General features: G+C 39.8%; 1 protein-coding gene across 3 annotated transcripts in view; it reads left to right on the forward strand.

The window, feature by feature from the left end:
• Nucleotides 1-12,919, forward strand: part of LOC101477558 (uncharacterized) — a 45,941-nt gene that overhangs the window by 8,767 nt on the left and 24,255 nt on the right. The window lies entirely within an intron of this gene.

A 12,919-nucleotide genomic window follows, 5' to 3' on the forward strand; every position in this document is an offset into this window, starting at 1 on the left:
TGGCAACATGTGACACTTGTTGTTTAAGGAAAAGAGGAAGTTTTTAGGAGTGACACCCGCGACGGAAAGCGGGCGAGTGAAAGAAAGAGAGAGAGAGCGAGTTTTCATATGTGAGACATTAGTGACGTGTAGTGTGTTTGGAGCCTATAGTTAGTGTGTTGTGTAGTTATTGTTTTGTATTGTGTGTCAGTTAGACTGCTGAATGTCACATTTGCTCCAAAAAGCCACCAAAGGCAGATTCCAGTGTAAACGCTGTTTCCACCTGGAAAACTGGACTGATGCACCTCCTGCTGTCAAACCTGCAGGGTTTAGGCCTGTGGTGTTCTCCTCTGTCTTATACTGAACACAAACTATTTTTATTTGGACTGGCACAAATAATTTGTGTGCCTTCTTATTTGATGCAGAACACCTGATTGTTCTGTAAATAGATTTAAATGGTTATATTAAAAAAACAAAAAAAAACGCCTGAGGCCTTGGCTGCATTTTTAGGTAAATAGTACCATATAACTTTGTTGTTTGCAAAACATGTGCAGGATTTTTAGAACTGTACAATTTCTATTTGCATTCCAAGTTGTGAAAATGATTCAATAAACATGTTTGTGGGTTTTACAGTATAAAATATAACTTTTTTCTATTCGGATTTTGAATTTTTTTGTCTGAATTTAGATGAATTGTGCTAATATAATATGCCAAAATGGAAAAAATAACTCAGATTTCAGATATTTGAGGTTGTGCTGGAAAAAAAATGATACCAAACAAGGCAAGATAAAGCGTTTTTAAAGGTGAAATATAGAGGTAAAATCAAAAGTAGTCAAAAACGGCCAAGTATACCCTGGACCACAGAGGGTTAAAAACCCATCCCTAGACCCAGCTGTCTTAACTAATTATAGGCCAATCTCCAACCTTCCTTTCATATTAAAAATCCTTGAAAGAGTAGTTGTCAAACAGCTAACAGATCATCTGCAGAGGAATGGTTTATTTTAAGAGATTCAGTCAGGTTTCAGAGCTCATCACAGCACAGAAACAGCTTTAGTGAAGGTTACAAATGATCTTCTTATGGCCTCTGACAGTGGACTCATCTCTCATCTCTTGTCCTGCCACTTGGGCCCTAAAACCATAGAAATATGGTATCTAACCAGATTCTTTCTCTGGATGGCATTACCTTGGCCTCCAGTAATACTGTGAGGAACCTTGGAGTCCTTCAACGCACATATTAAACAAATATGTAAAACTGCTTTCTTCCATTTGTGCAACATCTCTAAAATTAGAAATGTCCTGTCTCAGAGTGATGCTGAAAAACGAGTTCACTGCAGGTCTGCTTGTTGTTCCTAGAGTATTTAAAAGTAGAATGGGAGGCAGAGCCTTCAATTTTCAGGCCCCTCTTCTGTGGAACCAGCTTCCAGTTTGGATTCGGGAGACAGACACTATCTCTACTTTAATCTTTCCTTTTTGCTAAAGCATATAGTTAGGGCTGGACCAGGTGACCCTGAATCCTCCCTTAGTTATGCTGCAATAGACGTAGGCTGCTGGGGGATTCCCATGATGCATTGAGTTTTTCCTTTCCAGTCACCTTTCTCACTCACTATGTGTTAACAGACCTCTCTGCATTGAATCATATCTGTTATTAATCTCTGTCTCTCTTCCACAGCATGTCTTTATCCTGTCTTCCGCCCCTCCCTGAGCCTGGTTCTGCCGGAAGTTTCTTCCTGTTAAAAGGGAGTTCTTCCTTCCCACTGTCGCCAAAATGCTTGCTCATAGGGGGTCATATGGTTATTGGGGTTTTCTCTGTTTCTATTATTGTAGGATCTACTGTACAATATAAAGTGCCTTGAGGTGACTGTTGTTGTGATTTGGCGCTATATGAATAAAATTGAATTGAATTGGACAAAAAACAACTAAATTCAGACCACTGAGGTTGAGCTGAAAAGAATGATACCAAACAAGGCAAGGGGAAAAATAAAATGAAACAATTTAAAGGTGAAATACAAATGTAAAATCAAAAGAAGTCAAAAATGGCCAATCATATTTTGGACCTCAGAAGGTTAATCTGACAAATCATGAAAAATTTGGTTTAATTTTTTTTCATGACAGTGCAGATTTCTGACATTTTATGTAAATTAAGCTTGTAACAATCAGATTTTTTTTTTCTTACAAAAAGCAGTGGAACTTAAGTTAGACTTGTGTTTGCCCCATGTTGTTTCTTTCCAGCTTTCTGGATTTTATACTTATTGGGTTACATGTTTATTTATTATATGGGCTAGATCCACCGATGGACCCTGAGAGGAAAATCCGCCTCTTAATCATCCAGTGCGCAGATATCATGACCACAGACACTTCAAATAAGTTATCAAACCTCCAGCATACCCTGAGTTGATTGTATTCCTTTAAAAGTTTCAGTTTTTCTCAACAACACTGGATCAGATTCATGTGCGTGTCCGTGGGAGCACCAGCACTCCCTGTAGCATCGACAGGTCGGAGGTTTCCAGTTCAAAACCTCCAACCTGTTTTATAGAGCGGCAGCAAACAGCAGTTTCATTCTTTGTTTACCCACATCAGCTGTTCATCCACAGGCTCCACCTGTGTGATTATATCACTGGCCTGCACAGAAACACAAAGAGAGAGAGCAGATATGTTATTAACCCACCCAAAAAAATCAACACCTAAAAGTAAACACAGGAAATCTGACAGGGTATTTTATTTATATCTGTAAGGATTTGTCAGTGATATATTGTTTTCTGTAGTTTTTCTTGTGTACACCACCAGAGTGGATTTGAAATCAACCAGTCAAGATGTGATTGAAGTGCAGTCTTTCAGCCTTAATTTAAGGCGCTTAACAAAAACACTGGATTAACAACTGTTTTTATACTTTTTCTTTTTTTAAGCCAATTTTCTGAGGCTTAAAAATACGTGAATAGTTAACTGATAGTTTCATGACCAGGTGAGTCCTGTTCTCTCATTATCCAAGGAGAAACTCGTCAGATTACTGGAACTGTCAACATGAAGTCTACAGAGGTATTAATGCCAGTGAAGGAGGGATTATGTATAAAATCAGCACTTTGAAAGTGTACAGAGGCAAGACTACAGTGTGTTTGTGTCCAAATACTTATGGCTCCTCACACACCTTCAGTGTGAGCTCATCCTCGCTTTCTGCTGTGAAGTCAAACAGAGCTTTGGCCATTCCTTTAGCCACAGGCTGCTGGCCTGTGATTGGCTGAGCTGGAGAAGAGAGAAAAAACAAATGAAAAACAGCTACGACCCACACCTCAGTCTGCACACACACCATTTTAAAAAAATCAATAACTGAGAGAGTCCCTTACATTTTAAATCAATGTTGACAGCATTTCTAGTAAATAAGGGCAGATGGCATGAAGATGAACTGAGGACGTGATTTTGGGATGACCTCATTCGGCGCTACCTGTGTCTCCCATGCCAGGCAGATCCCCTTCCACTAATTTGAGGTGAAAAGGGGGAAGAAGGGCCACGAAAAACTGTAGTCCCACTCCTTAATGTCAGATAATTTATGTCCAACTAATTAGAAAATAAATATAAATAATGTTGTTTAACAGAAATGTACTATCTAATCTTATGTTTGTATACTGTCTTATCATCACATCCTGTGACTTACCTGAGCTTGGTCCACCTTGGTTGGTCTCCTTGTTTTTTTGCAGGTCTCTGTAATGTCTCAGCATAGATGAGGCGATGTTGTTGAATCCAAGCTCTTTTGAACACAACAGAAATTATAAGAAAGATGTAAGAACATGTGATGTGCTGTGTTGTTTATTGGTATTTCTGTAGTTATTATTACTATGTGGGTATTGGGAGAAATCAGATCAAAATCAAAACGGGAAAATCTCTTTCTTGCTGGTTCAATCTCAAAAAGACCCTTGAATAGTCTCAAAAGGTTGATTGTCGTTCCTTCGGACATTTTCAGTGGGAGAAACGTTTCGTCACTCATCCAAGTGACTTCTTCAGTCTCAGCTGAATGCAGGTTTCCCCAACCTTCACAAAAATCTTCCTGGATTACTCAACACACACTCTGAACCCTCTAAAAGTGACGTGTGATACCACTGATGTCTTTTCTGAAGTGATACCAAGTAAAATTCAAGGTAATGTCGGTGTTACTGATCTGATACTTTGTGCAAAAACCTAATGTGTTCTGAAACTAAAAATAAAACGTAGTGTATTTAAAAGTATACCTTCATAATGAATGCAAGACATCAGACTACTTGTTCTTATTGTTTAAATGTGAAGAATTCTCATGCAAGAAATAAAGAACCCAAAAAGCCAATGCCAACATTTTGAAATATTAATTTAACAATCAAAAGCAAATGTGACTGATTATAATGATAATACAGCTGAGAAACATTTTCTAGATATAAGCTATTATCTTATGTATGATATATTTTTGAGCTGTATTTGTATTTTTTAAAGCCTGCAGTGACTGTTTTACTACAGGTATGCTGTACATTTTTATGATACCTGGCCTATTTAATCCACTTTAAATGCTATATGCAACCTTAGATGACTAAATCTCGGACAACTAAATTCATGTGATGTGATTTCAATGACGCACAGTTTAGTCCAGGCTAAACTCATACAGCTATTTAGTGTAGCATGTATTTATTTCATCAGTTATTTCATAACCATATTAGTCAGTGTAAATTTGAACACATGGTACTCAATAAAAAAAACCCTAAGCCTACACATCAGCCACTTTCCAGAATTCACGTCGCCAACAGCACCACATTTTGTCCCTCTGTACCTGGATAGTGCTCGTCTGTGTTGAGTATAACTTAAGTTAAGAACAACACAGCGATTGTTCAGCAACCATGTCAGAATATTTAATGACCGAAATAACACAAAATACACGTAATAAATAAAGAAGTTTTACCCGAGCTGTCTATCCTCCTCTCACTCGTGCCCAATAGTGCTCACTGCTACCACACCTGTAACAGTGTACACAGTTATCATGATCATGTTGCAGGTCTCTTCCGTCGATGGGCAGGGCTATAGAAGAAGGGCTGGCTGGCTGCATATGTTGGTATTGGGGATTACTTTTTGCTGACCATGAACTGGCATGAACAACTGACCCTGTGGTGCCACCGGAACAGGAAGATTTGACATTTGGCATAGCTCTGATTGTTGGCATGAGCTCTAGTAGCAAGTCGTCTACACCTCAGAGAGCAGGCAAGCTGTGTTTGAGCTCTTCCCTAAAGTACACCTTGAGTTTTCTCCTTCCTCCACACTTGGGATAATTTTGGAGGACGGGGTCAACTTGGTTACTTCTTTCCAGTAGCTGTCCCACATCACATACATCCCAGCAGAAATGTTGCACCTCTGAATAGGGGAGTAAAGAACAACACAGTGACTGTTCACCTCCCCCTACAGGCTAATTTGAAGACGCTTCTGTGTTATGATTTACTTTTGTTTGTGTTTGATAAGGATTGTGGTCTTGTCACATGTGTTACAAACTGCATCTTGGCTGTTTGTGGAGCTGAAATAGATCCACACATGACTATAATCAGCTATTATTGTAAATCGAGTGACTGAGCACATGTGAGCGATGATGCATTACATATCACTGTGACAGAAGTAGTTCCTACCAATCATTTAGATGATCCCAACAATAGCAACAATGTAGTTACTTTACACTGTGTTCCTGTTAATCATAAACCACAAATTTACCTCAGTTTACTAAAATATTGATGTTTTAATATATAGAAACGATTGTGGAACATAGCTATCAGGTATAAGAGGAATTGATATTTCTGTATCGATCTGTACTCCAGAAGGACACATCGCTGCCTCTGTCTTTGTGTGCTACTGTCCCTTTCCTCCTCTGCTTCTCGTACTCATGGGCAAAGTGAAGCTTCATGAAACACTGAAAGGTTTGAGGCATTTGTGCTGGAATCATATTGATTAAATAAGTAAGTAATTTGTTATATCTCCACAGTGACACCTGCTGGCCAATTTGATTATCACTGTATCTTGATTTGTTGAACAATGACAGACAGGAGCTGCATGTACAGTGTAGCGAGGAATGCTTTGTTCTCTACATTGGAAAGACCAAACAGCCACTGCATAAACACATGGCACAACAGGGAAGAGCCACCTCGACAGGATAAGACTCAGCTGTACATCTGCATCTAAAGGTCAAAGGTCACTCTTTCGAGGATGCCAATGTTCGCATTTCTGATAAAGACAAATGGTTTAAAAGAAGAGTGAAAGAAGCCATCTATGTCCACTGTGAACAACCATCTTTGAACAAAGGCGGTGGTTTATGACACCAACTGTCTGCCATCTATAATCCAGTTTTGAGATCCCTTCCCAGACGCCTTAACACCCACTCTTGGCTCATGTGATCTCAGTAAGTCACATGATACAGTGGGGCAAGTTCTCACAACGGGTTCACCCGAAGCCTTGAAGTGGAAAAAAACTAGAGAGTAGACAGCACCAGAGCTAAAAACCTTCAAATTCAGTACAGTTCATATTTTCAAAAAATTTGAGTAGAAAAATTTAATAAAATATAAGTTCAGAAAGCTGTTCTTGAATAAGTGTGAAATGGGAAAGTCTCAAGCTAAACTAATAAGCAATGTGTTTAATGTCATTGATTTAAGGACCCAGGGTCCAGGCCTTGGTCCAGGGACCCAGCACTTATGGGTTTTGTTCTTAACTCGGGCTGGCAATCCTCTCGGATCGTCCTGCCCGGGAGGTCCTTATTAATATATTTGTTTTCCATGTTATTTTCCATATTGTCATTGGTCGCTCTCCCTTTTTCCTCTGTCTCCCCCTGTGTGTGTGTGTTTGCTCGTTCACGATCCTGGAAGGGTTCTGCATTGGAGGCTGCTACACCTGCCGCTCATCATCAGCTGTCACCAGCTGCCGCTGATGCCACTTTACTTAAGGGTGTAGCAGAGCTCTGATTGTTGTTGTTCAGCTCCAGCATTGCAGCTGGCGCCAATGTGGTAGCCGCATGAGATGATAGTGGTGTTTTCCTTTAGTGCAAACAACTGCATGTCAATTTAACAGTTGGTCTAATTCATTATTTGTTAAAGAAAATGCAGATTTAAGACACTTTGCCATGGTTTCATTTTCCAGACCTGTCAAGTAAATTCTTTTTTATGTAATTGGGAGTTTTACCAGAATTAAGTAATTCTAAAAACAAGCTCTACTTTTATGTTTTCATATTAATATTTCACCTGCGGATGTTGTGATTGGAGGCTCCATCTTCACATTGATCTTTCAGCAAAAATGTTTTTGCTTGACACGTTATTTTCCTACAAGTGTATAATACGTACAAGGCATGACAAAATTTGAGTGAATTCAAGTATGTTTTTTTAAGTATATATTTTCTAGTTTTGTACTTGTTTGTTGCTTTTATTCTCTGGTGTCCCGCTTCAATAATGTTTATCTGACGCTGGTATTCTATCGGATCACATATTCAGTCTTAACCGTATTTACTGATTGCATTCAAATTAATGTTGTCAGTTATAGTTATCTTGTTTCAAAAGGCAACATCAGTTGGTAAAATGACCAATAATGTTTATTTAACATAAACAAAAATGTGGCTGCACACATATTTCTCTTTCTTTTAACAACGTGTTTTAAAGTGAAACATGGTTGTAAAATATAAATAGAAAGAAAACCTGTAACAAGATCAAGGAGTAAATGAAACAATGATGATTGCTTTAGATGATCCATTTTGCTATAGAATCAATTATAATTTTAAATGTTCTTAATTTACTTTCAGTGAAATCGAGCATTTAAGTACTTTTTCAGAATAGTATTAATAAACTGACGAGTGACTTTTTACTGCTTTATTTATTCTAAGTTGTTCTTTTAGAATTTCTCCACCATCGCTGATTAGAGATTCGAACACTGTACAGTTGTTGATGTATTGCATTGCATCTTCTCAGTGACCTTACAATAGGGTCAGTGTGTCTGTACAGCGTACAGCAGCTAACCTCTGAGCACGTTCCAATGTTTTGACAGTTTATTCATCCATCCATCCATCCATCCGCTTCCGCTTATCCTTTTCAGGGTCGCGGGGGGCGCTGGAGCCTATCCCAGCTGTCATAGGGCGAGAGGCAGGGTACACCCTGGACAGGTCGCCAGTCTGTCGCAGGGCCAACACACAGGGACAGACAACCATTCACACTCACATTCACTCGCACATTCACACCTAATGGCAATTTGGATTTTCCAATTAACCTATCCCCACAAGCTGCATGTCTTTGGACGGTGGGAGGAAGCCGGAGTACCCGGAGGGAACCCACGCAAACACGGGGAGAACATGCAAACTCCACACAGAAAGACCCCGGCCTGATGTTAGAATTGAACTTAGGACCTTCTTGCTGTGCGGCAACAGTGCTAACCACCGTGATATTAGAGATAATAAATGAGATATTTGCTCTTTTGAAATGCTGTTTCATGGTCAACGTTAATATCCAGTCATGAGAGATGGAGGCACCAAGACATGTCTATTCCTGGATGCAGTGGTGATCCTAGCCTGTTTGGTGCCCTGGGTGAATACTCCCACTAAACACTTCCTTTTCTAAACTAAGGATCTGATGGCTTTGAACTTTTCTTGTCCATCTTGGTTTTAATTTTGCACTCCCGTATGAACACCCATCCCCCAACCCAAGAATCATAACCTAACAGACCTACACCTTATTTCACAGATTCGCTTTGTCTACGGTTTATTTCTGGGATTTCGCACAACCCAGGATTCAAATCATGAATACATAATGGACTTGGATTTACATCATTATGAATTAAATGTGCTCTATTTGGAAGCAGCAGGTCTCCCTCCCCTTTTGACGGGTTGTGTGTGAGACTTTGAATCATCAAACTGTAAGTTATAAATTTTAAATTGTTATTGATCCCTTTACCCCTGGTCCTAAAGTGTATATTTATTTTCTTACTCTTCTTATATTTATTGTTTGTTTACTTGCACTGCTGTAACTGGAACCTCGTCGTCTCGTCTCTCTATATACTGGACTGTATGTAGCGGAGATGACAATAAAGTTTACTTTGACTTCAGCAGCGAGCAGGCGCACCGAGGGCTCTCGCGCTCACTTTTCGTGTATAGAATTTCCATAAAACGTCGGTGCAAATTATAAGTCTGTATCATAATGTCTGATGTTTTCGTGTTTGTTGGTTTGTTTTTATTTTGTTTTATTTTTCGAGTTGGTTATTCGATGCTGCGCCAGCCAGAGAATCCCGCCCCGCCCTCTCCTCCCTGTGCCGCAGGCAGCAGGCGCACCATAGACAAACAGTATCACACACTCTTGATTTTTAGTCTACGAACACCTCTTATAATGACTAACTACTCCTGAAATGTTGGAGGTTTTAGCTCTGAACAGAAGAATAAAAATAATAATCAGTCAAAATGTCCTTTTGTTTATTGAAATAATCCTGTCCGATAACATGAGGACAGTATATGTATCATTTTCTGTTGTAACCTACAAACTGAACGGTAATGTGACAACACTCATTTTTCACAAAAGCAGTTCAATACTTCCACGTCTAGTTGGTTGTAATGGAGGCGGAGTCAACTGGATCCGCTCGCCCTGCCCAGTGAATGCTCCCGACACAAGAGAAATAAATTCTGTCTCCATGCCACAGCTCTGCAGTCAAAAACAGGCTCACTGCAGCCACTAAGAGTGAATAGTATTAAGCTCTCACTAAGTTCGATATTTTTCATCTCTGTTCACAGGTTTCTGGGTTGTTGTTTTTTATAAGACAACTTTATTTTTCCATGTTTGGCAATGTTCACATTCTGCTTTATTTGTTGCTTTTTTGAAGAAGTGGTGGAGACTAATGAAGCAGTCTAGTAATGAAAGTTACAAATAGTTGTTTGAAATGAAAGTTAAAACAAAAAATACTGAAGGATTCATTGTGAATGAGTTTATTGTCTAAATAAAGTTGCAGCTAGGCTTTTCTGTCATTGTTTAGATGGGGTGTGAAAATATTTCGTCCTGCCACGTGGGGAATGAAGAAGTCTGAGAACCACTGCCTTATACAATATAAATCTGAATTTGTTCTTATGGTTGATAATCATGTGAGTTTAAATTATACCTGTGGCGGGGTGTGGTCTGCGGTGCTGCTGCAGGGGAGATGGAATCACCTGCATGTCATCTACAATCACACCTCACCGGCATAAAACGCTCTGCTTTTTGTCTGTCGTTGTTCTTGTTGGTGATGTGTGTAGCTGAGCTGAGAAGCTGCAGCCGGTCTGGAGTGAACAGCAAACAAAAGTGTGAATAAAAGTATTCTGAAAAGCATGAGCATGTCATCCAGTCTGCCGTAACGTGCTGAATATGCGTATTCATATTCAGCACATTACAAATCTTTAGAAAAACCATATGAGAAGTGAAGGGACGCCTTGAGGAATTATGCGCTTAAAATGTCTTAAAAAAGAGCAATCGAGGATAGAGAACCTGGAATCCTGTTGCCACGATGGTGCACTGCGAAGGAAGGATAGATGGCAGAGAAAATGCCACCCCTGTACCAGAAGGGTTTGTTACTGCATTTGCGGAGGAAGGGACAAAACTGAGAAACTGGCATTCCGGTGTAAGGAATGTTTACTGCTGTGTTTGCAAATGAACGATATGGGGAAGAAGACTGGCAACACGGTGCCAGGAATATGCACTGTTATATTTTATGAAGGTGGGTAGAATCAGGGAAACTGGCATCCCAGTGGGGAAAGCTTGCTGCTACATTTGTGAAAGAAGGATAGTAGGAAGGCAAACTGGCATCCTGGTGCCAGAAAATTTTACTACTGCAAGTTGCAAACCAAGGATAGCAGAGCAACAAACTGGCAACCTGAAGCTGATAATAGTTTTTGTTGTTGTTGTTTTTGCAAATGATAGATAGCCGAGGCTGCCAATCCAGTGTTCGAAAAGTGAGCTGCTTTATTTTGTGAAGGAAGCTTAGAATATAGAGAACCTGGCATCCTGATGCAAAAAGCTTTCTGCTGCATTTGACAAGCAGGGATAAAGACAGATAACCTGGAATCTTAGTGCCAAAAGGAATCACTGCTGCTTAGCATATGAAGGCTAGAAGCGGAGAAACTCACATCCCAGTGGCAGAAAAACTTGTTTCTGCATTTTGCGAATGATAAACTGGCATCCCAGTGTCAGGAAGTTTGCTGCAGCATGTTGCAAATGAAGGATAGTAGAGCAATGAACTCACTATCTGGTGCCCATGTTCTTTTTCTTTTTTTTTTCTTTTTTTTTCTGCAAACAATATGTAGATGGCAGAGAACTGACATCCTGGAAGCAGAAGGGTTCACTGCTGCTTTTTGCAATGATAGATGCAGAGAAAGTGGCAACTCTGTGGTAGAAAGCTTGATCCTGCATTTATGAATTATAGATTCATGGCATCCCATTGCTGGAAGGGTTAGCTGCTCCTTTTTGCAATGATAGATGCAAAGAAACTGGCAACTTGTTGGTAGAAAAACCTGCCTTTGTGAATGAGGGATAAAGAAACAACTTGGCAAACTTTGCTTCTGCACTTTGCAGAAGGAGGGATAGAAAACATCACAGCTGGATTCTTATGCCTTGAAGAGATAAACGGCAATGGTGGAGGAGCAGAGCATGGAATTGTAGCAACTGATTTCCAGCTGCACATTAAATGATAGGAGGCAGGTGCAAAAAACTGAGCTTGCCCCTGCTACCTGGCACTGATGGCTGGGTGGAGCTGCAAGATATGTTTTTTTCATGTGCTATGTGCAGAGGTGTTTTTTTCTGTTCTCAAACTGATTATTTTTTTCTCCTTATCTTTCCTCATGTGGTGCATTTTTCCATTGTTATACCTCTCTGACCTGTCTTCCCCATGTAATGTTTTTGTTTAATGTATGTATGGTCGGAGGGTAAGATGGCGCCGCCATTGTGTGCAATAGGTCGGCAGCCTTAACATGAAATTTCCCCTTGTGGGACTAATAAAGGTATCTTATCTTATCTTATAATACCTGGTGGGCCGGTCGCTAGTCAAAATGCCCGGGCCAATTTTTTGTCCCAGTCCAGCCCTGCTGGGAGGTACAGCGTCTCCACAAATCTGAAGCTTCTGATTTGGAGAAAATGAGCTGAGGGAGACACCTGGTGGACAAACACAGACATGACAGGAAGAAAGACTAAAGTGCAGAGTGGAGACAAACAGCTGGAAATACTTGTTGGAAAGGATTGTCATGCTTCAGAAAAACATACAGCACACACTCTAACAGTCCTTTATTTGCACTGAAGGAGACACGTGAAGAAACCAAATCACACAATAATGAAGTGAACACATTTATAGTCAGTGTTCAAAATGATGGATAGAAATGAGAATCATGGAGCATTTGTTCACTTTTAGGTCTGTTTCTTACAGCAGAAGCAGCATTTACATGAACTCACTGGCCTTTTTCCACTCAATACTCTCTTCTTCATCACCTCATCTTCCTAAAAAGTGGATCTACCAACATTTTTTATTTTTTTGTTATTATGATTAAAATGTCAAACAAATATATTTTCCACTTTTTGTGTGACAGATGCAGGAATTTCTCTGCCCTGCATGTGGAGAAATCTGCTGTTAAATCAGAACATTAACAGGTTTCAGGTTGTATTCAAACACACATTACTGTGTGTCAGTAGGCATGTGTTAACAGGGACTGTAAGACACTTTAATGGCTTTAATGCGTGTTTATATGTTTAACACATGTCTGTTTGTTCACACATAAACACATGTGATTTATGTCTGTTTATCTTTGACCTTGTAATTAGTTCCTACGAATTCATCATGTAAATCTCTAATAAAGTGGGAACAATGAACAGCCTGTCACACAGTTTGTTATCCTGTCTCTGCTGCTGTGTGCTGTGCTGCACTCACTCAGAGATAAGAGTTACTGTGTCGCACTGACACAGAGAGGAGAAAAATACTT

This window comes from Maylandia zebra, linkage group LG3 (genome assembly GCF_041146795.1).
Source record: "Maylandia zebra isolate NMK-2024a linkage group LG3, Mzebra_GT3a, whole genome shotgun sequence".
In the NCBI taxonomy this organism is placed as follows: Eukaryota; Metazoa; Chordata; class Actinopteri; order Cichliformes; family Cichlidae; genus Maylandia; species Maylandia zebra.